This window comes from Lipotes vexillifer, unplaced genomic scaffold (genome assembly GCF_000442215.2).
Source record: "Lipotes vexillifer unplaced genomic scaffold, Lipotes_vexillifer_v1.1 scaffold1261, whole genome shotgun sequence".
Classification (NCBI taxonomy): Eukaryota; Metazoa; Chordata; class Mammalia; order Artiodactyla; family Lipotidae; genus Lipotes; species Lipotes vexillifer.
The window spans coordinates 185282-209763 of record NW_006796548.1 but is presented as its reverse complement, the minus strand read 5'-3'; positions in this window follow the sequence as shown (position 1 = coordinate 209763).

Sequence of the window (24482 nt, the reverse complement as noted above, 5' to 3'; positions counted from 1 at the left end):
TAATGAAATTTCAAAGCTTTTGCACAGCAAAGGAAACCATAAACAAGACGAAAAGACAACCCTCAGAATGGGATAAAATATTTGCAAATGAAACAATGGACAAAAGATTAATCTCCAAAATATATAAACAGCACATGGAGCTCAATATCAAAAAAACAAACAATTCAATTTAAAAATCGGCAGAAGACCTAAATAGACATTTCACCAAAGAAGATATACAGATAGCCAAGAGGCACATGAAAAGATGCTCAACATCACTAATTATTAGAGAAATGCAAATCAAAACTACAATGAGGTATCACCTCACACTGGTCAGAATGGCCGTTATTAAAACATCTAGAAACAATAAATGCTGGAAAGGGTGTGGTGAAAAAGGAACCCTCCTGCACTGTTGGTGGGAATGTAAATTGATACAACCACTATGGAGAACAGTATGGAGGCTCCTTAAAAAACTAAAAATAGAACTACCATATGACCCAGCAATCCCACTACTGGGCATATACCCTGAGGAAACCATAATTCAAAAAGAGACATGTTGGGCTTCGCTGGTGGTGCAGTGGTTGAGAGTCCGCCTGCCGATGAAGGGGACACGGGTTTGTGCCCCGGTCCGGTGAGCCATGGCTGCTGAGCCTGCGTGTCTGGAGCCTGTGCTCCGCAACGGGAGAAGCCACAACAGTGAGAGGTCTGCGTACCACAAAAAAAAAAAAAAGAGAGAGAGACATGTACCACAATGTTCATTGCAGCACTATTTACAATAGCCAGGACATGGAATCAACCTAAATGTCCATCACAGATGAATGGATAAAGAAGATGTGGCACATATATACAATGGAATATTACTCAGCCATAAAAAGAAACGAAATTGAGTTATTTGTAATGAGGTGGATGGACCTAGAGTGAAGTAAGTCAGAAAGAGAAAAACAAATGCTGTATGCTAACACACATATGGAATCTAAAAAAAAATGGTACTGATTAACCTAGTGGCAGGGCAGGGATAAAGACGTAGACATAGAGAATGGACTTGAGGACACGGGGTGGGGAGGGAGAAGCTGGGATGAAGAGAGAGTAACATCGACATATATACACTACCGAATGTAGAATAATTAGCTAGTGGGAAGCAGCAGCATAGCACAGGGGTATCAGCTCAGAGCTTTGAGATGACCTAGAGGGGTGGAATAGGGAGGGTGGGATGGAGGATCAAGAGGGATGGGATATGGGGATATATGTATACATATGGCTGATTCACTTTGTTGTACAACAGAAACTAATACAGTATTGTGAAGCAATTATACTCCAATAAAGATCTATTAAAAATAAAGTAAGAAAAATCAGATATTAGCACCATTAAAAAAAAAAAGAATATTCACTTAAAGAGACACCACAATATTACTAATCTACAAAGTGGCTCTCAGTCCAGCCCTGGGTAAAACAGACAGAACATAGATCTTGCAAACCTGCCAGTCTGAGTTTGAATCAAATCTAGAAACCTAGAAAGCGATTTATCTACTTTAAGCGTCAGGATTCTCACCCATGGAAAGGGTATGATAAGAAGCATCTACAAGGTAGATTCTTAAATGCACACACTCTTAGATTGTCAGAATCTCTGAACCAAACATCTTAGACCTGAAAAGATATGTGGTCGAACCTCCCTGTCTCTCGGTATATAAATCCTCTTTTCAACTTCCTAAATAGGTCATCATCCCACTAGGTTGCTTGCATACCCCCAGGGACAGGGAGCTCACCCCACTTCCTGAGGCAGCCAGCCCTATTCTTGAACAGCTCTGATTGATGACGAGGTCTTTCTTTAAACTCTGTCTCTTCCTGGTTGACTCTTTTTTATTTTATTTTATTTTATTTTTTATTTTTGGCTGTGTTGGGTCTTCGTTGCTGCACGCAGGCTTTCTCTAGTTGCAGTGAGCAGGGGCTACTCTTCGTTGTGGTGCACGGGCTCCTCATTGCGGTGGCTTCTCTTGTTGTGGAGCACGGGCTCTAGGTGCGTGGGCTTCAGTAGTTGCAGCACACAGGCTTAGTAGTTGTGGCTCGCAGGCTCTAGAGCACAGGCTCAGTAGTTGTGGTGCACAGTCTTAGTTGCTCCATGGCATGTGGGATCTTCCCGGGCCAGGGCTCGAACCCGTGTCCCCTGCCTTGGCAGGCAGATTCTTAACCACTGCGCCACCAGGGAAGCCCCTGGTTGACTCTTATAGGTCCTGCCTCCTCCCTTTCAGGCCCCCACAGAACCCCTTCAGTGGCCTGAAATTTGTATCAATATGTCCCTGAGTCTGTCTTTTTCTGGGTCAAAAACTCCTTATCTGATTTCCATCTAGTATAACTCCGTAGTTTTCCCAGTGCAGAAGCAAAGTTCCAGAGAGACTCACCACAGGTAACACAGAGGCTGAGAGATCACATGGTGAGTTGGGGGACCAGCCTGTCTACCCAGAGCTCCTATGACAGACAGCAGAATGTGTCAGCACTAGGTCTTCCCCGGGGCTTTGACTAAGTTCCACATGTTGGCTCCTAGCTTGGGGATGAGTGCAGGATTGATCAGAGAGACATCATGACTGACACAGCACCCAGCACCAAGGACCCCTCTCCAAGCTGAACCTCCACCTCACTCAGCCTGCCTGGTCGGGCTTGTGCCCTGAGTCTCTTTGAAGCATGGCTGGAATGACTCACCAACGTCCAACAATTATGCCAGTCCCGGGAAGAGCAGAAAGATGGGGAGACAGCCTCTCTTTTCGCAAGTTATCCCCAGTTTTGTGGGAACGATGGATATGTAGGCAACCAGAGACCAGAGAGGAGGACTTAGTATTCCCATTGTATTTAGACTAAAAGATGAAGAGATTTGCTCAGGGTCATACAGCTGGTAAGACAGAGCAGGAATTTGAACCCAGTTCTGTTGACCTCAGAGCCTCTGTTCCCGGGAATGAAAAGGCAGCATAACTCAGTGATTAAACACATAGAATTTAATGTGCTCAATGGAGATGATGATGATGGGGGTGGTGAAGATAATATAATTATTTATCGAGTGCTTACTACCACACACCCTGCCAGGTATCAACTCATTCAATACTCACAAAATCTTACGGATGTAGTTACAGTTATTATCCCCATTTTATAGGTGATGAAACAAGGCAGGGAGAGGCAGGATAATAATAAAATCTACTTAGTAGGACCATGGAGAGTAAATGAGGTAATGCATGGAAAGCCCATAGTTTAGTGCCTTCATGACACTGGTTAAGTACTTAAACTGTAGTTAACGATAATGATAATAATGTTGGCAAGATAAGGGCCTTAGAGATCATCTAAACCAGAGACCTTAAACCTTTTGTCTTAAAAATTAAATATGGACCCTATAGGGGATATTTGTCGTGTCTTGTGGATGCCCGGCATCTCTGAACACCGCTCCTGGAAGTCCCATCTCTCCAATGTGGAAGCAAGAAACCAACTTTGCCAAGTTCGCTTGCGGCGAGGATGTGTGAAGACATGAACCTGGGCTCTATCAGGTTGATCTGAAGGCAATGAGGACTGGCTAGTATTACAAAAGTGACTCTAGCCACCGCCGTGGTGTGTGATGGTGAAGCGGTGGTTAATTAAATTGTTGCCTGTTGTCAGTTGGAATGAAGTTCCCGTTGAAAGTAAGGCTTTAGGGACCAAATGTCTAGTGCCATAAAATGGCACAAAAGGCAGAAGGAATACCAGTATTTGGGGTGGAGTAACTTCTGCCTGTCCTAGAGAATTTAGGGAAATAATATGGCAAGCTCAGAGGCATAATTTATTGGCACAAGACATGGCCAGAGAATCAGGAACTTTCTATGACTAAACTGTAAAAAATCTCTCATCTCTTGCTGCCGAAGAGATGAATGAGCCGATAACGGAAATAAAGGTTTGAGAATGCAGGTTGCCATATCACAACATCAGTTAAATTTATAGCCTTACCTCATGTGCGCGCATGCACGCACGCACACACACACATCTACTAAAGTTAAACATACACCCATCCTATGACTCAGCAATTGCGTTTCTGAGTATACACTCAAAAGAAATAAGAAATACTCAACAGAAATATGTCCACCAAAAGACGTGTACAAAATCATAGCAAGTTTATAATACCGCCAAACTGGCTACAATCTAAAAGTCAATCAATCATAGAACTGACAAATAAATTCATATATATCTCATGGAATACTACACAGCAATGAAAAAGAACAAACTAATGCTAATTGTAAAACTATGAGTGAATCTCACAGACATATGTAGAGCAAAAAAAAAAAGGTAGACCCAAAATAACAATACATACATACTTCGTGATTTTATTTATATGAAGTTCAAAAACAAGTAAAATTAATCTAGTCTGACAGTAGTCAGAAGAGTCATTACCTCTGGGTAGGAGGCTACTGGCAGGGAGGGAGTGTGAGAGAGCCTTCTGGGTTCCTGGAAATGTCCTGTATCTTATATCTTGTTCTACCAGTGGTAATACAGAATATACTTACAGATCCTCCCCTACTAACAATGGGGTTATTTCCCAATAAACCCATTACAAGTTGAAAATATCTTAAGTTGAAAGTGCATCTAATACACTCAGCTACTGAACATCATAGCTTAGCCCAGCCTACCTTAAACATGCTCAGAACACTGACATTAGCCTACAGTTGGGCAAAACCATCTAGCACAAAGCCTATTGTATAATAAAGTGTTGAATACCTCATGTAATGTATTGAGAACTGCACTGAAAGTGAAAAACAGAATGGTTGTGTGGGTACAGAATGGTTGTAAATGTATCAGCTGTTTATCCTGGTGACCTCGTGGGAGGCAGCTGCCATCCCTGCAGTTGCTGCCACGCTCAGCATCACAAGAGAGTATGGAACCAAATATGCTAGTCCAGGAAAAGATCAAAATTCAAAATCCAAAATATAGTTTCTACTGAATGTGTACCACTTTCACACCACCATAAAGTCAAAAAATTGTAAGTCGAACCCTCACAAGCTGGGGATCATTGGCATATATATTCACCTTTTTATATATGCATATATACATACATATATATTCATGTATATATTGTGTATATACATTCATTCAGCTGTACACTTAAGATTCAAATTTTCATAGCTATATCAGGCCTCTGGTGACATATGAAAGTTGAAGGATTGACTTAAAAAACATGCATCCTGGGCTCCCCTGGTGGCGCAGTGGTTGAGAGTCCGCCTGCCAATGCAGGGGACACGGGTTCGTGTCCCGGTCCGGGAAGATCCCACATGCCGCGGAGCGGCTGGGCCCGTGAGCCATGGCCGCTGAGTCTGCGTCCGGAGCCTGTGCTCCGCAACAGGAGAGGCCACAACAGTAAGAGGCCCGTGTACCGCAAAAAGAAAAAAAAAAAAGAAAAAAGAAAAAAGATGCATCCTAAGAATTGTAATAAAGACGTATGTGGAGCTTTCGATGTCTCAAAGTGCTTCAAACCCACAGAATACGTCAAGCCTCCCTTGTCAGCAGTTAACCCTTTTCCTGGCACTGATGAGGCTGTTTCTGACTCTCTAAAGGTCCCTGTATGACCTTGCAGGAGGGTTGTAAGTGACAGTAATCTCTTCATGCACCCCCCCACCCCTCATTGTTTCAAATTCTTTAACAGCACACCCCAAGGGCACCCCAGTAATGTCAAACCCTAGAGGGGAACACTGCCATACCAAAATAATCTAAAGGTTTAATCAATTTACATTAACAAAAACCTGTAGAATCTGTGTGGGAATGGACGCTGAGGGTGTTACACACAGAAGGGAGGAACATAACTTTAGATCAGACCAGTTTATCCATATGGTTCACTTACCTGCAGTCACCATCCAGGTGCGCGCTCAAACCTCCAGGAGTGGTCTGCCTGGTTGATTAGCTAAACCTGAACTCCATGGTGGCCTGCGGTAAGTGAGGTTGAATGCCATAAATTCCCTGGTTTCATACAGAGGAAGGAATCCAGAGATTTAAGGAGAGCATCCAAGCAGCTTGTCCACCACTTAACTACGTTTCCTGTAAAGGTTCAGGAGAACATGGCTTCCCCAAGGACTGAGAAATGCATTGAGAATCACATCAGCAAAAGGAGTAGTGGTTTCTTTGAAAATCACTCTCTAAGCAGGAGATAAAGGATGGAAATTCTGCCATTGAAATGGACTTTCTTATTTCAAAGGGAAAGATGAGATGAGGTCCTGGAGGATAGTACAGGCCAAGTAACAGCACTTGGCCGCAGAGGCAACATGGTTACCATCGTGGACAGCAGGGCCCCAGTGGGATCAGAATGGTTAGGTCTGCAGGGATCTTTGGTGTGATCAGTTGACCGTTGGCTCTGCAGGACAAAAGTAGGTGTTCAGACTACTGAGATCCCATTTGATCTGTTTAACCCAAAAAGAAACTCTAGGTATACCCAATAATTTTAAAAATAATAGGCAAAAAAATGATAAAAAATATTTTGTATAGTCAGAATAAAGTAAGTGTTGGTAACTGATTTAAATAAAATTGTGATAATATATATTGGGAAGACTGAAGAGAAGTGAGGAGATATAGAACAACCTCATAAAAAAATAAGTATATGATATTTAATGCATTAAATCATGAAATAGCATCATAAGCTCGTTATCTGGAAATACTGAGGTCAATAGCAGAAGAAATGCCTGACAGTGTTCAAAGTGATGGCCTCCGGGGACAAAACCAGAAAGAGGGGAGGTGTGCTCGGCAGTTTGTGCGAGGCATCATTTAGATTTGAAATTTTTGAAAAGTTAAAGTTTTGAAAAAGAATAAATGTCTTGAAGAGCTACATTCTCCTCACAAACCCCTTCCCCTCGCAGCCCTTCAGCCATCTGCAGACAGGGCTCATGTCACCCAAGGTAGCTCTTCCCTAGGCCAAACGCCCCCAGTTCCCATTGGTCTGGCCTCTTCCTTCCTCCCTGGGAGGTTATGTAACCTGCTCAAGGTCACAAAGAGAGTAGGTGTCACAGTCCAGAGTGACATTTGGGGCTCCTTTGACAGACAGCAGAATAGGAACCTCTCAGGCAGGGCCCCTGAGTTCCCTGGTGCCGTGACTCAGTTCCCCGGGTGACTCTGCAGGTAGGCTGGACAGAGAGTCATCCCTGAGGAATCATCCCACACTGACTCCTGCCTGAGGATGCCCCATGTAAGCAGAGACTCTGCCCGCCCAGCACCACATGAAGCAGGACTTCTGATCTGGCTTTTCTGGGGCATGTTCCTACATATGTCAATAAGCAGCAAATAGGTACAATAAATCTCCTGCACACGAACCTTCAAGTTTCAAACTTTCAAAGATTCGAACGTGCATTCACATGTCCAATCACGTAAGTTAGTTCATGTGTCTGGTGTACATTGTCACGTGCGTGCATGCTCTACAAGTTGTTGTGCTTTTGTGTACTTTACTGTACAGCACTGTTGCTGTGCAACTCAAGGAGCTTACTAATGAAGACCTGATGGAATTGGAGGCCCAGAGAAAGGATGAAGGGAGACAAGAGGAAGAAGTAACTGAAGAACCGAAGAGATTCACGATGCAGGAAACGGCAGGGGATTTTCTTTATTTGGGGAGGCACTGTTAGTTTTTGAGGCCCAGCACCTGAACGTAGAACGGTACACGAAGGTTGCAGCAGCCGTTCAGAATGCAACCCAATGCTACCACGTCATCTATGACAAGAAAAAAAAGTTACTACCCAGACATCACTGGATCGTTTTTCAAGAGGGTAAATAGAATTGAATCCAGCTAGGAGCCAGAACCTGTGCCATCGACGTCAGGCATGAGCGAAACTGCAGCTTGCCTTCCATCTCTTATTGCTGATGATCCTTCAGCTCTACCATCTCCCACCTCCTCTCCCTCCTCCAGTCAGTAACTCTTCTTGCCTGTTCACTCGATGCCAGCCCCTGTATGCCAGCTGTTGTACTGTACCACTGTACTTTTCAAGGTACTGTACTGTAAGATTAAAAATGTTTATTTTTTAAAATTAATTAATTAATTTACCTATTTTTGGCTGTGTTGGGTCTTCGTTGCTAAGCGTGGGCTTTCTCTAGTTGCAGTGAGTGGGGGCTACTCTTCGTTACAGTGTTCGGACTTCTCATTGCGGTGGCTTCTCTTGTTGTGGAGCACGGGTTCTAGGTGCGTGGCATCAGTAGTTGTGGCACACGGGCTCAGTAGTTGTGGCACGTGGGCTTAGTTGCTCTGCAGCATGTGGGATCTTCCTGGACCAGGGATTGATTCTGTGTCCCCTGCATTGACAGGCGGATTCTTAACCACTGCACCACCAGGGAAGTCCCAAAACGTTTTTGTTTTTTTTGTTTTTTTGTTTTTGCGGTACGTGGGCCTCTCACTGTTGTGGCCTCTCCCGTTGCGGAGCACAGGCTCCAGACGCACAGCCTCAGCGGCCATGGCTCACGGGCCTAGCTGCTCTGCGACATGTGGGATTTTCCTGGACCAGGGCACGAACCCGTGTCCCCTGCATCGGCAGGCGGACTCTCAACCACTGTGCCACCAGGGAAGCCCCCAAATTTTTAATTTTTGTGTTTGTTTTTTATGTATTATTTGTGTGAGAAGTATTATAAACCTATTACAGTACAGTACTATATAGCCAATTGTGTTAGTTGGGTAGTTAGACTAACTTTGTTTGACTTACAAACAAATTGGACTTATAAATGCACTCTTGGAACGTAACTCGTTCATATATAGGGGACTTACTGTACTTTCATGAATACAGCCAATGTGGCAGAGGGGAGGTTAATGCCCCATTTCGTAGATGAAGAAATTGAGTTTAAGGGAATAAATGACTTATTCAAGACACACCATGGATACAATGCATATTTGGAGCCAGGCCCGATGCTAGTGCCTCTGTGTCCTTACCTTTCTGGGACGTGTTCCTGCATACTGCGATATCAGCAAACACGAGATATTCCAACTCTGAGCCAGGCCCTGGGGTGCAGGTTCAGGTGGAGAGGAACGAAGGGGACTGGGTCAAGGAGACCCAAGTCTATGTACTGAGTCAAGGATGTACACACTCACTGGGCGGCAGAGGGCAGGGTATTCATCTCTACTTTATAGATGAGGAAAGCGAAGGTCAACAATTCAGATGAGTTGTCCATGGTCCCACAGCTACTATGGAGAGCAGTAGTAGTGAAGGTCATGGACCCTACGGCCAGACCCCTAAGGTTTGAGCCGGCTCTGGGGCTGCTCTGGGTAAGTACTTGACCTTCCTGTGCCTCTGTTCCTTCTCTGTCAAATGTGGATACTAACAGATGTCACTTCTCAGGGTTGCTGAGCCAATGCACATAGAGGACCAAGGGCAGGGCCTGGCTGTGCTGCCTTCTCCCTGTCACTCACTCCCTGTATGGGAAGGTCAACGGATGCCTCTGAAATGAGTGTTCAGAGACAGCGTGAGCTGCCTCAGAAATCAGGAAGCAGGAGGGATCCCTGGCTTACACTCTGGAAAGAACAGAGCAGATGCCTGACCCCTGCATGATCTGCCTGTACACAGCAAGATGAAATCAGCTCTGTGAGCACAGAGGAGACAGGATATAAACCCCAGGCCACTCTGTCTTGAAACAGCTTGGACTGAAACCAGCTGAAACAGTTTGTGGAGACACCTTCCACACGAGGGCCACTTAGCTTGACAGGGCTCAGGTCACAGACAGGCAGGGCCTAGGGTCAGGAAGGAGGAAGTCTGGCTGCTGGCAGCACTTTTATGACACAGCCATGAATCCAGACCATGGAGAGACACAGTGGTTCTATTAATTCACTGGGCAAAATTATGAGGCAGGTCCTTGCTCAGAGACAGCGATGGCCGGCCTGCTGTGACAGCTGCGAATGGCAATGGTTTGTCTGATTCCAGAACTTACATTGCTGAGAGGCAGAAGGCAGAGAGTGGGTGTGGCCTGGACTTCAGTGTTGGACCTTGGGCTCGAATCCCCCCACCTCTTTCAGTTGTGTGATCTTGGACCTCCAAACTGTTGCTCACCCAGCTGTGAAACAGAGATTTAAAAGGCCTTGCAGAGGGCTTCCCTAGCGGCACAGTTGTTGGGAGTCCACCTGCCAATGCGGGGGACACGGGTTCATGCCCCGGTCCAGAAAGATCCCACATGCTGCAGAGTGGCTGGGCCCGTGAGCCATGGCCGCTGAGCCTGCGCGTCCAGAGCCTGTGCTCCTCAACGGGAGAGGCCACGGCAGAGAGAGGCCTGCGTACCCAAAAAAAAAAAAAAAAAAAAAAAAAAAAAACCTTGCAGAGAGTCTTTGAAGACTATGGTATCTCTTTTCCTTTTTCTTCCACAATAAAAATAGCTCTTTATTTTTTGGCTTATGTAAATAGTACCTGCTTATGGTGAACAACTTAAATAATACAGAAAGTTAAAGAAAAGCAAGTAAAAACCACTTGAAAGTCCATTTCCCCAATGAAAACCCTTAATGTTTTCAGACCAGCCTTACATGCACCTGTTTATGACTCTAACAAACCCGTGTACTTAATATCCCATCGCTGGGACAGTAACAGTGTGTACTCTGTATCATGAACATCTTTTTAAAATCAGCCTTTTTGTTCCCCTCCCCCCTCCCTCTCTCCTCTTTTCATTCCTTCCTTCCTCTCCCACCCCACCCCCAGGTAATTTACTTTAACCAAGTGGTATGTATCCTTCCACAGTATTTTTAGGCTCATATAATCATATATATACAGTTTTGGCCTTTTGTCTAATAAAAATAAAAATTATATTAAAAATATACATTTATCTGTCTTACTATTCTCACAAAACAGCATGAAAATCCTTCCAAATCAATAGATCTAGCTCTAACTCATTGCTTTTTTTTTTTGCGGTATGTGGGCCTCTCGCTGTTGTGGCCTCTCCCGTTGCGGAGCACAGGCTCTGGACGTGCAGGCTCAGCGGCCACGGCTCACGGGCCCAGCCGCTCCGCGGCATGTGGGATCTTCCCAGACCAGGGCACAAACCCGCATCCCCTACATCGGCAGGTGGACTCTCAACCACTGCGCCACCAGGGAAGCCCTAACTCATTGCTTTTAATGGCTGCGTTCTATTCCATGGTAAGGAGATACTACAATATATTTAGCTATTAACTCTTCCTCACTAGATGAACATGAATTTTGTTTCCAGTTTTGTTATCATGAACAATGCTGCCAACAAAAATGTTTTGTACATAAACCCTTCCATGCTTGCATTCTCATTTCTGTGATACAGATTCTAGGAGTGGTATTGCTAGGTCAAAAAATGTCTGTGGTTTTAATTTTAATAACTATTACCAAATTGATTTGGCAAATAGATGTTACCAAATTGTATCCTTCCCCACGGGTTCTTAGTTTGAACATTTTTTGCCAATGTGATGGATGAGCAGCTGGATCAAAGTAGCCTAAGTCGGCTCAAATGGCAAAAATTAGCCCAAGCAGGCCAAGACTCACCTCTGCTTGATGAACCTGTAATAAATGGGGTCTAACCAGATAAAACCAGCTCAGACTGGCCCAAACCAAATCAAAATGGAATAAATTAGTCCAAACTTGCAAATACTTTCAACCATTCCAACTTTCTTCAGCCTGTGAACTAAAATATTGCCTGCCATATCAGTAAACAAAGGATGTTGCAGCCACCCAGCCATCACATTACACCTGCCCCAATGGTGAGCCCTGAGGGAACTCAGGATGGAAACAAAGAATGCCCGCCATGTAGCAGTCAACTACTGCAGCCACCCCCAACAGTGCACCCCAAGGAGACTCGGGATGAGAAAGCACAGGATGCTGGCCCCAGATACCTGAGGTGCATATCAAATGACTTCAGTGAGCCCAGACTCTTGCCTCTTCCCATATATAGACAAGCTCTAAATTCCTTAACCTGAGATGTCTGGTTTTCTTTTATTAACAGTAATATTTTGATATTCCAACTACCTGGTCTTTGTAGCAAAAACTCCTATATATCCTGGCTCCCTGCCTTACCTCTTCAGAACAGTTTCTCAGAGTTATCTGAGATGCTGTGTCTGGGGCCTGAAGTCCTCGGAATGTCCACCAAATAAAACCTAACCCTCAACTTTTAGATTGTGCATTGTTTTTTTCAGCCGACAAACCTCCTCCTGGTTTCAGAAGAGCCACTCACTGAGCAATCAACATGGTCCCAGTGTCTGCGTTGCTGGGCAGCCTAACCCACATCGGCTCTGTTCAGTGCATTCTGCAACAGCAAAAATCTGCTAAAAGATACAGCAGATCTTTTGCTCCTTCTTAGTTCTTTGGGTTACAAGAAAACCACCTTCACACTCAGTCACTCAAAGGGGATTTCTTAGCAGGAAATTGAGGCATCTCAGAGACCCCAGGAAAGGCAGAACCAGGAACTGAGAAGCCGTCAGGAGCTGAGGTGGCCACTTCTCTCATTCATGTGTTCATTCTGGCTGTACTTTGAAGTGAAAACCAAGGCCCAGGCAGGAAAGTGGCTTGCTAAGGACCAAGAGCCCACTGGGAGCAGAGCCACATCAGGGTTGTGAGGGACCCTCAGGGTGGGGGCCTAGAGGTTGAAAGCTGATGTTGGCTGGTAGGCACTGGCTGTGACCAGTGTCCTAACCCACCAGGAAGCCCTCAGGCCCTCACTGGCTCAACTGCAGTTGACCAGTGACCTTACTTTTCCTCCTGAATGCCCTGGAGCCCTGAGAGGTTTGGTGGGATCTGAAGCTATACAGATTGGGATCCTCTGTAAGATTTAAGGGGAAAAAAGCAAAATTATTAGTACAACATTGCTGTGAGCCCATTCTTGGGCTTTGAAAGTGGCTTAACAGAGTGAAGGACTTTGAGGTTTAAGTTTTATTCACTTTGTGATAAATCTGCTTCTGGTCTGGAAGCAGCGGGAAGCAGAGCCCTTGAGGAAGAGGCCTTGGCTGGGCTGGCAGCCTCACCCTGGGCATTCTCTGTACACCGCTGCCCCCTTGAGGCCAGTCCAGGGATTGGGGCGGGAGCCTCAGGCTCTACAGTGAGAGCGCTGGTCCCCAGGTCTGAGGGAGGGCAGGGAAATGTGAGATGGCCCTTGCAGAGAGACTGAATGCAGACTGTCACCAAGTGTGTGGCCAGAGCTGGAGAGAGAAGTCAGAGTCACCAGCAGAGAGGCGATTCCTGAAGAGGAGTCAGACGCCAGGTAGCCCTGGTCTGACAAGTGAGCTCCAGCCTCACAAACCTCCTTCCTATATCTAGAATATTCTAAACCGCTCCACACCTCAGGGCCTTTGCAGTGGCTCTCATCTGTCTTGAGTGCTTTCTCCAGCCCTTCCCATGAGTAGCTTCTCATCTTTCAGGTCTCAGTTCAAATATCATGCTCAAAAAATATTGGGCAGTGACACCAACTTCCTGAGCCTCAGTTTCCTCTTCTAATACATGGAGATTAATAATATTTATAGGGGACTTCCCTGGTGGCACAGTGGTTGAGAATCCGCCTGCCAGTGCAGGGGACACGGGTTCGAGCCCTGCTCTGGGAAGATCCCACATGCTGCGGAGCAACTCAGCCCATGCACCACAACTACTGAGCTCATGTGCCACAACTACTGAAGCCTGTGAGCCTAGAGCCCCTGTGCCACAGCAAGAGAAGCCACTGCAATGAGAAGCCCGCGCACCACAATGAAGACTAGCCCCTGCTCTCCGCAACTAGAGAAAGCCTGCGTGCAGCAACGAAGACCCAATGCAGCCAAAATAAATAAATAAATTTATTTATTTAAAATATAATAATATTTATAGGATCGTTGTGATGTACCAGGGAGATGATATATGATAACTGAACTGATACTGTTCAGATAACTGAATGGGGAGGGGCATGGAAGGAGGGCTTGGAGGCTGCAAAGGCCAAAGGACAACCTGGGGTGGGGAAGGAGGGTGGTGGGAACTTGAATCTACAGGACTCTCCCCACAGGCTGTACCAGATGGTCTTCCTCCACTCTGCTCACCACGCTGTTCTGACACACATCCCATCCCTCACCACCACCCTGACCCAGGTGACCCTCATCTCTCCCCAGCATTAGAGCAACACCTTCTCTCAGCATGCTGACTAAGCCTGGTTTTTACCTGTACCTGCCATCACACCCTGTACTGCTCACGCTTCTCCTTCAGCTAAAATGTAATGATTTATTTCTACCAATTTTATTTTCTAATGATTCATTATTTTCTAATGATTCTGTTTCGGTATCATCTGGGTATTTTTTAACTATTTTATTTATTTATTTATTTTTTACAGTAGGTCCTTGTTGGTTATCTGTTTTAAATATAGCAGCGTATACATGTCAATGCCAACCTCCCCATCTATCCCTCCTCCGACCCTTCCCCCGCCCCGGTAACCATAAGTTCATTCTCAAAGTCTGTGAGCCTGTTTCTGTTCTGTAAATAAGTTCATTTGTATCATTTTTTTTTAGATTTCGCATATAAGGGATATCATATGATATTTGTCTTTCTCTGTCTGGCTTACTTCACTTAGTATTGAATATGGTAATTTCCAAATCCATCCATGTTGCTGCAAATGGCATTATTTCATTCTTTTTTATGGCTGAGTAATATTTCACTGAATATATGTACCACATCTTCTTTATCCATTCATCTGTTGCTGGACATTTAGGTTGCTTCCATGCCTTGGCTATTGTAAACAGTGCTGCGATGAATGTTGGGGTGCATGTATCCTTTCAAACCATGTTTTTCTGTGAATATATGCCCAGGAGTGGGATTGCTGGATCATATGGTAGCTGTATTTTTAGTTTCTTAAGGAACCTCCATACTGTTCTCCACAGTGGCTGTACCAATTTACATTCCCACCAACAGTGTAGGAGGGTTGCCTTTTCTACACATCCTCTCCAGCATTTACTGTTTGTAGATTTTTTTTTTTTTTTCCTTACGTTATGCGGGCCTCTCACTGTTGTGGCCTCTCCCATTTGCGGAGCACAGGCTCCGGACGCGCAGGCTCAGTGGCCATGGCTCACGGGCCCAGCCGCTCCGCGGCATGTGGGATCTTCCCGAAACGGGGCACGAACCCGCGTCTCCTGCATCGGCAGGCGGACTCTCAAGCACTGCGCCACCAGGGAAGCCCTGTTTGTAGATTTTTTGATGATGGCCATTCTGACTGGTGTGAGGTGATATCTCATTGTAGTTTTGATTTACCTTTCTCTAATAATTAGTGATGTTGAGTATCTTTTCATGTGCCTCTTGGCCATCTGTATGTCTTCTTTGGAGAAATGTTTATTCTGCCCATTTTTTTGTAATGGGTGGTTCGTTTTTTGGATATTGAGCTGCATGAGCTGTTTGTAAATTTTGGAGACCTTGTCGGTCATATCGTTTGTATTTTCTCCCACTCTGTGGGTTGTCTTTTTGTTTTGTTTGTGATTTCCTTTGCTGTGCAAAAGTTTTGAGTTTAATTAGGTCCCATTTGTTTATTTTTGTTTTTGTTTCCATTACTCTGGGAGACAGATAGGAGCCCAGGAGCCCTCAAACTATGATTCTTGGGAGCTGGGGTTAAATAGCCCAGCTCCCTCGCTCCTCATGTGGGATGACTCTGAGGCATGTATCTTATACCCCAGAGTTGCCTGTGGAATTGAACACTAATCACCCATTGTGATAGCCATGTGTTTTGCCCCCTATTGGCTGCCTTCCTTTCCCTATCTCACTTCCCCACCCCCTTGCTAGTGTCCCCTGCAGCTCCCAGATTAACTGTATGCACTCAAATCCTTGTCCCTGGGTCAGCTCCTGGGGGAATTAAGACACTGGGTAACACATCTTCCTTTTTTTTGCACTTCCAACCTTCTCTCAGCTAATTTCCTCAATTAAATCCCTCTCTGTTTGAAATACCTGGGGTCCTTTCTGTTTTCCTGTAAGATGCCAACTGATGCACTTCTCAAATGGACTATAAATTTGAAAAGGGGAGCCTTAGTCACTGCTCTGTCTTATCACTCAGCAAGGCCCAGCACACAATAGATGCTTAAAAAATACTTGTCAATGACATACACTTGTAATGAGGTGATTTTATTGACTGCTCACCATGCTTTTTTTAAAAATAAATTTATTTATTTATTTATTTATGGTTGTGTTGGGTATTCGTTGCTGCGTGCGGGCTTTCTCTAGTTGCGGTGAGGGGGCTTCTCATTGCAGTGGCTTCTCTTGTTGCGGAACACGGGCTCTAGGCACATGGGCTTCAGTAGTTGTGGCATGTGGGCTCCTCAGACTCAGTAATTGTGGCACACGGGCTTAGTTGCTCCCCGGCATGTGGGATCTTCCCGGACCAGGGCTCGAACCCGTGTCCCCTGCACTGGCAGGCAGATTCCTAATCACTGCACCACCAAGGGAAGTCCCAGCTCACCATGCTTTATGTGCATGTTTTCATTCATTCCTCATGTCCATCTGGTAAGGAAAGCACTGTCATTATCTTCATTTCATAGATGAGGAAACTAAGGCCCAGAAAAACCAAGCCCCTTGCCTAGAAACCTAATATGCTTTCTTCTCCACACAGTAATTCCATTCATCATCAAACTTTCAGAAAAGGTCTGTAAAGCACCATGGTGTGATCTGAGCTGCACTCTGGGATGGTGGGGGGAGGCTCAGAGTGACTGAGGGCAGGAAACCAGAACAGCCTGGAGCAGCCTGGAAGAGGCAGTTAGAGAAGTGGGTTCAGGGGTGCTTCTGCTGAGCCCAGAGCTGCAGGGGTCCAGTCGAAGAGAGGTGATGAAAGAAAGCCACACTCTTTTTCTCTCTACACTCACAGAACACTTCTGCAACCAGATATATGGGGGGTGCTCCACACTGAAACCGAGCAGGACCCCGTGGGGCTCCTGGGCACGGAAGCCTTTCTGTCCCCCGTTTCTTATTTGAAGGCAAGACTCCAGCCTCCATGACCTTCCCTGAGTTCCAAAGGGCAGATTCTGAACAGTTGCTAATAAAAGGAGGAGCAGCCAAGAAACCACCCGAGGCCAGATTAAAGGGACCAGAGAAGCCCATCCAGATTAGGAGACCCAGGCTTCCCTGGTGGCGCAGTGGTTGAGAGTCCGCCTGCCAATGCAGGGGACGTGGGTTCGTGCCCGGGTCCGGGAAGATCCCACATGCCGCGGAGCGGCTGGGCCCGTGAGCCATGGCCACTGAGCCTGCGCGTCCAGAGCCTGTGCTCCGCAACAGGAGAGGCCACAACAGTGAGAGGCCCGCGTACCGCCAAAACAAAAAAAAAAGATTGGGAGACCCGACCACCTGAGATGAGATGAAATGATCTTATTTGCAAAACAGAAATAGAAACACAGATGTAGAGAACAAATATATGGATACCAAGGGAGAAAAGGGGAAAGGTGGGAGGAATTGGGAGATTGGGATTGACATATATACACTATTGATACTATGTATAAAATAGATAACTAATGAGAGCATACTGTATAGTGCAGGGAACTCTGCTTAATGCACTATGGTGACATAAATGGGAAGGAAATCCCCAAATAGGGGATATATGTATATGTATAACTGATTCATTTTGCTGTACAGTAGAAACAACACAACATTGTAAAGCAACTATACACCAATTAAAATTAATTAAAAATAAATAAATAAAGGAGCGCAGGCCCTGCACACACCCTAATCTTGTCAGCAGCGCCACCCTTGAACTACTGCTATAAAAGTCCAAATCCTCCCAGGTTGGGACACACAAGTTTAAGAGGCACGAGCCCGCTGTGCCCCCCTCTGCCTGGCAAAGCGATAAAGCTATTCTTTTCTACTTCACTCAAAACTCTGTCCCCAAGATTCAGTTTGGTGCACAGAGGCTGAGCTTTCGGCAACACCAATTTTCTAATTCTCTGCAGACACCACCTGGCTGTCCTACAATCTAACTCAATCCTGACACGATCTACCTGGAGAAAGCGTCAGATCCCACAGGTTAAGGGCTCAGTCCCACAAGACTGTCCTCTCCACTGCAGATGCCAATCAAAAGTCCAGGTTGGGGCTTCCCTGGTGGCGCAGTGGTTGAGAGTCCGCCTGCCGATGCAGGGGACACGGGTTCGTGCCCCGGTCCGGGAAGATCCCACGTGCTGCGGAGCTGCTGGGCCCGTGAGCCATGGCCGCTGACCCTGCGCATGCTCCGCAACGGGAGAGGCCACGGCAGTGAGAGGCCCGCGTACCACAAAAAAAAAAAAAAAAGTCCAGGTTGTCACCTGTGCTTCTGACGCACTGGTCACAAATCAGAGGTTCCCACAACTCCCTCCTTGGGTTTTATATTTTGCTAACAACTCACAGAACTCAAGGAAACAGTTTATTTACTAGATTACCAGTTTGTTATACAAGAGTATAACTCAGGAACAGCCAGAAGGAAGAGGTGCATAGGGCAAGGTATGTGGAAAGGGGCACAGAGCTTCTATGCCCTGTCCAGGCGCACCAACCTCCCAGCACCTCATGTTCACCTACGGAAGCTCTCTGAACCCCTTCAGTTAGGGGATTTTGGAGGCTTCATTATGTAGGCATGATTGATTAAATCCTGAGGCCATTGCGTTAGCATACAAAAAGACACATCTCTTCAGAGATTCCAGGGGTTTTAGGAGCTGTGCTAGAGAACTAGGGAGAGAGACCAAATATCTATTTCTTATTACGTCACAGGAGAGAGAGCACGGGATGGCTTTGTGGGACATATGAGCACTTCTCCTGGACTTTCAGTATTTTCTTGAGGATGAAAACCTAGTGTTTTTTGTTTTTAAAGAATTTCCCATGATTCAAGTGATGGAGACTTCTTACTATGGAGAATAAAAAGCAAAGGTCTTCTTGTTTAGGGTCTGTTACAGGCTGATTAGGCCTGGAGACCCATGAGTCATATACTCAGACCTGCCCACCCTCCCCAAGCAAAGGAAACTCATGGAAATGTCTTCCATCTTGATTTAACTTACATTTTCCCAGAGCCTCCTTATACCCCTGAGTGTCTGACTGGGCAGAACCAAGATACTTTGCAGATGGGGAATTTGATGTTCTGCAATGTGTCCATGAGATAACCTTGTTTAAGTGGGGTCGTTGGGCTCCTCTAGCTTCTCTGGGTGGCACCCGTTACCCCAATCCACCCTTTGCTCCCCATATGTCCAGGGGAGATATCTGTAGAGGGTGCAGGGGAAGAGGGGCAGCTCGGGGCAGAGTTCCTGCAGGGACACAGGGGAAGGGAAGAAAGGAATGGAAGACAGAAAAGACCGAGGTCTGGTCTGTTCCCTTTCACCGGCTCACCCAGAAGCCATCGGAGCACTGGGAGGGGCACGGGTGTGTGCACTGGCTGGGACTTATCCCTCCACTGCCCAGCCTGACAGAGTCGGGCCTGCCCACACATGAGACCTCAGTTCCTCATCTGTAAAGTATGAGGCTGTTGGCTCCAATTATTGCTATAAAGCAGAGGTTGAAAGCTCAGTTACCTAAGGGGCCGAGCAGGTAACATAAATGATAAAATGGGCCAGTTAAGTCTTACAACAAACTGGAGAGTCAATGCTTCTGCAAAGAGGGCAGCTACTCTCCCAGTCCCACAGATTCGTCAGATACTGGACATGCGCCATAAATTTGATTTACTTGTTGCCAAGATGGACTGTACTTATATCATCAGCTCGCTCAAATTTTTGAGAGGGCCAGAGGAATTCAGGCATTTGTGAAATGCATCTATTTTACAACAAAGAATATTGGCAACTAAAATTTGTAACTATCGTGGGAGCCAAACAAGCCCAGGGGTCTCTTGTTTGTAACCTCTGCTCTTAGAGCACCTCTGTTTCCAGCATGCGAGCTTGATGGGAGGAGGGGCAAGTACACACACGAAGACACATGTCCAGAGACACTCAGGAACACTTACACACACACCCATGCAGACACACATGTATACACAAGCAAATTTGTGCACACACTAAAACATTCATTGGCTGGGAGTGAAAGTCAGCATGTTTACAAACAATATGGCCTGAGCATCAACCTATTTGGAGGGACAACTACCTTCATCTGGAGGAGGGTCCCGGAGGCCCCACTGGGTCAGGTATTATGGTTCTGGTTGCTGTATCATGGGACAGACTGAGAATAGTTATTTAATAGATATACACATTTCTACACACGGACACAGGGAAAAATGTACACACACAAACAGACTTATACACATACCTACACCTTGTTCTCTCCCCGACGATTTTCTCCAGCTTCACCAGAAACCAGCTTGGGTGTGGGGGAATTACCATCCCTTGCCCACAACTTCAACCACAGAGGGACAGGAGTTGATGGACAAAGGTCCCAGCTCCCTGTCCTCTGGTGGATGATTCTGGTTCCGCAGATGATCCCCAGCAGGGCTGGTCCAGATGCCCACGGTGGTAACCAGCTTGACCGTTTCTTTTGTGTGTGTGTGTGTGTGTGTGTGTGTGTGTGTGTGTGTGTGTTACGCGGGCCTCTCACTGTTGTGGCCTCTCCCATTGCAGAGCACAGGCTCCAGACGTGCAGGCTCAGCAGCCATGGCTCACGGGCCTAGCAACTCCGCGGCATGTGGGATCTTCCCGGACTGGAGCACGAACCCGTGTCCCCTGCATCGGCAGGCGGACTCTCAACCACTGCGCCACCAGGGAAGCCCTTGACCATTTCTTTTTTTGACTTCCCTCCCTTCCGTCTCACTCTCCTGATTTCCTCATTGGTGCCTCCCAAAGAAACTACCAGCACCCAAGTTTTTGTCTCAGGGTCTGCTTTTGGACGGAACCAAACCAAGACATGCATGTGCACACATGCACACCTGGTACACACAGAGGTCCAAAGAGAGGTGGACACACAAACACACATACGTGTACACAGAAACCCACACTCATGCACATGCCCGGGCACACCCTGTGATCTCCCTGAGCACAGGTACCAGCCACAGGGCCCTCACCAGCTCACCTCCTCAAACTTGGGCCCAAAACCCTTCACTCTGGGAAGCTCCCTTTAATAGCCAGGAGGCTCATGTCTTGCCCAACCCTGCAGCCCATCTCGAACACGTGCCAGCAGTCAGCGTCAGCCTGCATGTAGCTCTGGGGTGTCTGGCAGTCAGATCCCATGTGGAAGCTGAGCACAGTCTGTGCGTGTAACTCAGGCAAAATGTGTGCAGAAACCTATGGCCTCATATATTCTGAACCATAAAGCCACAAAGATCGTGGATAATCACAGAAAGAGATGCACTGGCATATATAAGGCACAGAGCCACCGGGGCCAAATGCAGAAACCAACACTTGGAAACATACCTGACTGTGCCGGCCCAGCTGTGAGCTCACAGACACCTGCACACTCTGGCTGACCTACGGATGAAGGCACCATGGGGGGCCCTCACCTCCAGACCCGGGGGCCCACGTGACACACACCCTCACACACACCCCAGCGGCAGCACAGCCACCTGGTTTCCTCTTCCCCTCAGGGACATTTCATGACCAGACCCCAAACCCCAGTGCCTTGGAGCAGGAGGGCCTAAGTAAACTTCATATCCCATCCTTCCTCTTTTGAAAGATGGGGTCCCACAAGCCCAGAGAGGGGCTGCAGCTTGCCAAGGGCAGGACTAGACCCCAGGGCTCCCGCCCCCAGCTCTGGAGTCTTCAGCCTCCCTCACCCGACTCCCGCCACCACCAACCCCAGGTCTCTGGCAGACATGGGCAGGTGCCCACACACCTCCAGGCTGGCCCCAAACTTGGCGCTCGGGGGGTGGTGCTCTGGTTGTCTTTGGTCTGCAGCTGGAGGACCAGCCTGGGCAAGGGACACAGTGAATGGGGAGGGCAAGGAAAGGGCACTCAGCCGAGATGCCAGGGGGCCTAGACCACTGCTTCCCACCCTCCTTCCAGGCCCAGCGGACCCCAGATCCAGTAGGGTGTCCAATACCACCGAGTCTCCACATCCATCACCAGCCCAAGAGCACACATGTGTATACATTTACCTCTTCCTCAGTTATACCCAGGGAAGGGAGTGTAGAAAACAGATACAGCGTTGGTATAGTACACCTACTGTGTGCCAGGCAACACGCCTCCATTTTGAAAATGAAGGAGCCAAGTGTTAGAAATGCTCAGAGACTTGCCCAACACATATATCAGGTAAATGACTGAGCTGGGATTTGAACCTGGGCTGTCTCAGTCCAAATGCAATAGAGCTCCCACGTACCACCAGCTGCCAGATGCCCTTAAACCAGGCTGCGACTTGCAGGTCCTCCTCTTCATTTGTCTTAGACCAATGTTTGTTGGGTAAGTACTGTGTTGGGTAATTTGCTCATTACGTTGCCTTTGTCCCCAGCCCCCTGACTGTCACCCCAGCTGCCTGCACACCCCTGCCGGTCACACCTGGCCCTGGGTGGTCCTGGGCCACCTCAGTGAGTTTCTTCTCGATGTCAAAGACCAGGAGCTTCACCCCATGGCAAGTGGCGCACTCGACGTGGGGGACAGCCTTGCAGGGGTAGGCGTAGATGATGCACGAAGGGGCCATGCCCAGGCCCAGCACCTGCTCCAGCTCTACCTGGCATGGCCAAGAGGCCAACTAGTGACCCACTCCTTTGCTCCCACTTTCAGGCAAGAGCCCTGGATGGGACCATGAGGGGCCCGTGACTGAGTCCCTGCAATGTGCCAGGCACTGTTCCAGATGCTGATAGTTCTAGCTCAGAACCAACCCCTTTCCAATAAACTCTGGTCCCATGGGAGAAGAAATCAGGGTGGCTGCCTGTAGGCAGCTGGTGCATTTAATCCTGCTTAGCTGAGGGATCCTCAGAAAGGGAAGGAGGGAGGCTTAGTAAAATATCCCCATCTTGGGCTTCCCTGGTGGCGCAGTGGTTGAGAATCCGCCTGCCAATACAGGGGACACGGGTTCGTGCCCCGGTCCGGGAAGATCCCACATGCCGCGGAGCGGCTGGGCCCGTGAGCCATGGCCGCTGAGCCTGAGCGTCCAGAGCCTGTGCTCCGCAAGGGGAGAGGCCACAATAGTGAAAGGCCTGTGTACCTCAAAAAAAAAAAAAAAAAGTCCCCATCTCCAGGGATATCATTCCCACCAATTGAGTTCCTGCTCTAACCTGTCTCAACACCGTGAATCTGCTTCTGCTAAGAAATCTCCAGAATGTTCTACTCCCCAGTGTAAGGAAAGAGCACAGCCTTTGGGTCAGGCTCAGTCATCCACCTAAGTCTGTTTCCTCCTGAAGTGAAGGGGGGATACCCCTGGCCACCTTGTAGAGCTGTTGGGAGGATCAAGGACAGAAATCCGTGTGAGGCCCTTCACACAGCGCTTGGCACATAAAGTGCTCAACAGGACAAGGGGAAGCTTATGCATGACCCGCAGCTCAGTGGGATTCAACCCCTACCTGGCTGATCCAGCCTGACCCTTAGCAGGCCCAGATCCACCTGGCTGGCACAGTCAAAGCTAGTGCCCAGGGTGGCCAGGACACGCAGCACCCAGGGGCTACTCTTGCACTTCACTGCACAGAAGGGTGAGACCTGCGGCAGGGCCTGGCGGAAGGCCCGATGGCAGCTGGCCAGTACGCCCAGGTCGGCCACCATGAAGGGGTCTTGGCAGTCCTGCCATGACAGGGGAAGAGGGAGGGAAGCCTGGGAAGTAGGTTATCTCAGCTAATCCTTACAATAACTCTTAAGTCCCATCTTAAAGATGGGGAAATGAAAGCTCAGAAAGAGGAAGTCAGGGCCTTCCCTGGTGGTGCAGTGGTTAAGAATCCACCTACCAGTGCAGGGGACATGGGTTCGATATCTGGTCCAGAAGATCCCACATGCTTCAGAGCAACTAAGCCCGTGTGCCACAACTACTGAGCCCATGCGCCTAGAGCCTGTGCTCCGCAACAAGAGAAGCCACCGCAATGAGGAGCCTGCACACCCCAACAAAGAGTAGCCCCCCTCACCAAAACTAGAGAAAGCCCAAGTGCAGCAACAAGACCCACCGCAGCTAAAAATAAATAAAATTTAAAAAATAAAAATAAAAAAAAGAAAGAGGAAGTCACTGGCTCAAGGTCACACAGCAACTACATGACAAAGAAAAAATCTGAGCCCAGGTCTCCCAAGTCCAGGGAGCTTTGCTTTTAAGCACTTTTCTCTACTCCCTTTTGAGTTACGCCCCTCTCCTCAGTAGGAAGGAGAAGTCTGTTGGGCCAGGGAAGGCTCTAGGTTACTTATTCTAGAATCATTCAACAAAGATTTCTCCAGCACCTACTCTGTGCCAGGCTCTAGCTTGGGTGCTGGGGAAACAGCAGTGAACAGTCCAAACCAAAATCCCTGCCCTGTGAAGCTCCTACTCAACTGAACCAGAGGGAGACAAGTATGAACTCGTGCAACATGTGCTCGTTAAGCAACTACCATGTGCCAGGCACTGTGCTGAGGGCGGGGGGTGGTGTGGGCAGAAGTACTGTATAAATTATTCCCATTTCTCAGATGTGGCCACTGAGGCTCCAAGGGCAGGTGTACCTCACCCAAGTTCACACCGTTGAGAAGCAGCACAGTTGAGACTCAATCCCAAGAATGAATGGCTTCAGCTGAGACCTGTATGTCAGTCTTTTTTTTT